A 3,664-nucleotide genomic window follows, 5' to 3' on the forward strand; every position below is an offset into this window, starting at 1 on the left:
GGAAACAAAAAATCCAAAAACTGAGCTTTCAGGCAAATCTAGCAACGAGAGATGGATTTTAGAGAGCTTCTAACTGTAAGCGCAACAATTGTTGTCTCACAAATTTTGTAGTTCCTTGTACGTGCGAGACATTGCACCCAGTAGCAAAGAAAGATCAGCAGTTGATAATTCAAAGCTATGGAGCGCACCGCTGCTTTTATTGTTTTGCTCTTCTTGTTATCTCCATTCCCATCCGAGGTTCACGCTCTCCGTTACCCCTGTGCCCCCGCGTTTTCTTATTATCCATTCTGCAACACCTCTCTATCCACAAAAGATCGCGTCCAGGACTTGGTGGGACGACTCTCTCTTTACGAAAAAGTGCGACAATTGGTTAACTCTGCGCATGGCGTCCCCAGACTGGGGATTCCCAAGTATGAGTGGTGGTCGGAGGCACTCCATGGAGTTTCCAACACGGGCCCTGGTACCAAGTTCGGAGGCAGCATACCAGCAGCTGTCAGCTTTCCTCAAGTCATACTCACAGCAGCTACGTTCAACACTACTCTCTGGAGAAAGATTGGCGAGGTATACTTGCTCTGCGGTCTATGAACCCAGAGTTTTGGCTACTTAATGAGCATCACTGTTTATGCTATGGCAAACGATGGAATCTTACTGTTTATGCTATTGCAGGTTATCTCTACTGAAGCGCGAGCCATGTACAACCTTGGGCAAAGCGGTCTCACTTATTGGAGCCCCAACATAAATATATTCCGTGATCCCAGATGGGGAAGAGGACAGGAAACTCCGGGTGAAGATCCGCTCGTAGCCAGCAAATATGCCGTCAATTTCGTAAGAGGCCTGCAAGGTATAGAAGACAACGATCCAGGGAGGTCTCTGAAAGTGGGAGCCTGCTGCAAACATTTTTCCGCTTACGATCTGGACCAATGGGAAGGATTCGACCGCTACCACTTTGACGCAATTGTAACTCAGCAAGATTTACAAGATACGTATCAGCCACCCTTCCAAGCGTGCGTCGAAGAAGGAGATGCAGCTTGTGTGATGTGCTCCTATAACCGAATAAACGGGATTCCAGCGTGTGCAGACGAGAACTTGCTTAAGGAGACGGTTAGGAAACAATGGGGACTCAACGGGTAAGCTAACTTCATGTATCCTCGGCCTAAGTGTTACAAGGCGTCGCTGTTGTTCTCTTATATACTAGCCAGTATCATGAACGTACATATAGACCGACTTCATGTCAATAATTCTGTTGGAATGTTCAGGTACATCGCCTCGGACTGTGACTCGCTCAACGTCATGTATAAGGACGTGCACTACACCAGGCGACCTGAGGGAACTGCAGCAGATGCTATACGTGCAGGTATGTTTTGCTCGACTTTCTACGAATCGAGTCTCTTGAAATTTCACATGATCGGGATTCGGTTGTCTTGTATTACCTTTCTTGCTCGCAAATTACGATATTATTCATCGATCAAAAAGCATCGAGAACCACGTCACAAACTTCACGAATCACAATCAATGGGTTGCGTACAAACTGCATGGGTGAACGATTACTTGCATGGCTATTAAGTAAATCTACAAGCGAAGTATGGTCTGACAGAAATTTAAATGGATATTGCAGGGCTGAATCTGAACTGTGGGACGTTCTTATCGAACTGGACGGAGTTGGCAGTTAGGGAAGGGTTAGTGAAGGAGGAAGAAGTGGACGAAGCTTTATCATATTTGTACGAGTCTCTGATGAGGCTTGGCTATTTCAATGGAGATCCCAAGAAGCAGAAATGGGGTGCTTTGGGTGCAGAGCATGTATGCACAGAGGAGCACAGACAGCTTGCCATTGAGGCTGCCATGCAGGGAATTGTTCTCCTCAAGAATCAGGACCACGTTTTGCCTCTTTCTAAGAATATCTCTGTGGCCGTCATTGGTCCTAATTCCAACTCTGCTAGCATGCTCATCGGTAACTATGCCGGCCTCCCGTGCTCCCCCTCCACTGCCCTCCACGGCATCTCTCGGTATGCCGACGTCACCTACTCCCCTGGTTGCTTCGGTGGCGTCGCCTGCAACATCACCGGTGGTCCACCCTTAGAGTCCCAGGTCTTGGGCCTTGCCGCCTCCTCGGATGCTATTGTCCTCGTCATGGGCCTCGACCAAACCCTCGAGCGTGAGAGCCATGACCGTACCTCCCTACTCCTACCTGGCTATCAACCTGCTCTCATTGATGCTGTGGCTGCCGTTGCTCATGGACCCGTCATCCTCGTTCTCATGTCTGGTGGCCCAGTTGATATCGGCTTTGCGCATGACAACCCTGCCGTCGATGCCATCTTGTGGGCTGGATACCCCGGTGAGATGGGGGGTGATGCCCTTGCTAGTGTTCTCTTTGGTGACTATAACCCTGCCGGACGCCTCCCTAACACGTGGTATCGTGAGAGCTACACTGCGTGGCCCATGATTGACATGCGTATGCGTGCTGACCCCGCCACTGGCTACCCTGGCCGCACGTATCGTTTTCACAATGATTCCTCTTCAGCTTCCACTCTCTATGAATTTGGTTATGGTCTCAGCTACTCGAACTTCTCCAGTAGCCTCTCTACCTTGCCCACTACAAGTCTCACTCTCCAACTCACCACCGCCACTTCTGACCCCTCTACCAACCCATCTTGCATCACTCTTAATTCCACAACCATTTGTGATGTGGTTGATGTTACAAAGGTTCTTTCATGTCCCATGCTACACGTGAATGTGGAGGTACATAATGAGGGTCAAGTAGATGGCTCCCATGTTATTCTCCTTATGTGGCATCCTCCAAGGTCTGATGGCATGCTTGGAGCACCTATGCGCCAACTTCTTGGATTTGAACGTGTGTGGGTCCCTACTAGCATGTCTGCTAATGCATCCTTCTCATTAGAGGTGTGTGAGCAATTGACAGTTTTTGCCCCCGATGGCCACACACGTGTTCTCCCACTTGGCTCCCACTCCCTCTCCATCCCCACCTCCACATCCTCTTTTCCCCCTATTGTTTCTGTTATGCTTACCGCGCAGGCAGCTTGAAAGTTGTATTTTTTGATCTGAGAACTCAATAAATATATACACTTGTTCCAATGCTCATTGTGGTTAGAGAATATTCATATGAAGCATTGAGATGTAATTCAATTGATTATTTTGTTATGCAAAGTAATTGTTCTTCCTTATGTACTCAAGCTTTGAAATGTCATTCAATTGATTATTTTGTTATGCAAAGTAATTGTTCTTCCTTATGTACTCAAGCTTTGAGATGTCATTCAATTGATTACATTATTGTCAAGTGATTGATCATATTATTCTTACTTAGGATGGAATTCATGTGTGTGTGTTTTTTTTTGTGTGTGTGGGGGGGGGGGGCATTTATGTATGCCACACACACACATTATGTGCACATGCATGCATGAATGCATACATACATACTTACCTACTTACTTAGATACGTACATACATACCTACATACATACATACATACATACATATGAGAGAGAGAGAGAGAGATTTGTTATTTCAGCCAAATAATGATTGGGTGTAGTTAATTTTTTTTATCATCAAGAAACATATTGCATATTAGTAAGTTGCTTGATCCATAACTTTTGTATTTCTCAATGAAATTTCATAAACTTGCTAGCTCAAAATCTACACATTTGAGATC

At 46.2% G+C, this 3,664-nt stretch overlaps 1 pseudogene across 1 annotated transcript; it reads left to right on the forward strand.

Annotated features, from left to right (window-relative positions):
- Positions 1-516: 516 nt before the first annotated feature.
- LOC147892593 (putative beta-D-xylosidase 5 pseudogene) lies at positions 517-3,039 on the forward strand (annotated as a pseudogene). Its single transcript, XR_015542312.1, has 4 exons — positions 517-561; positions 667-1,127; positions 1,257-1,354; positions 1,616-3,039. The product of XR_015542312.1 is annotated as a putative beta-D-xylosidase 5 pseudogene (transcript).
- The last annotated feature ends 625 nt before the right edge of the window (positions 3,040-3,664 follow it).

The sequence above is a fragment of the Dipteris shenzhenensis genome, chromosome 16 (genome assembly GCF_047967505.1).
Source record: "Dipteris shenzhenensis isolate YYH24624 ecotype China chromosome 16, Dip_SZ_1.0, whole genome shotgun sequence".
In the NCBI taxonomy this organism is placed as follows: domain Eukaryota; kingdom Viridiplantae; phylum Streptophyta; class Polypodiopsida; order Gleicheniales; family Dipteridaceae; genus Dipteris; species Dipteris shenzhenensis.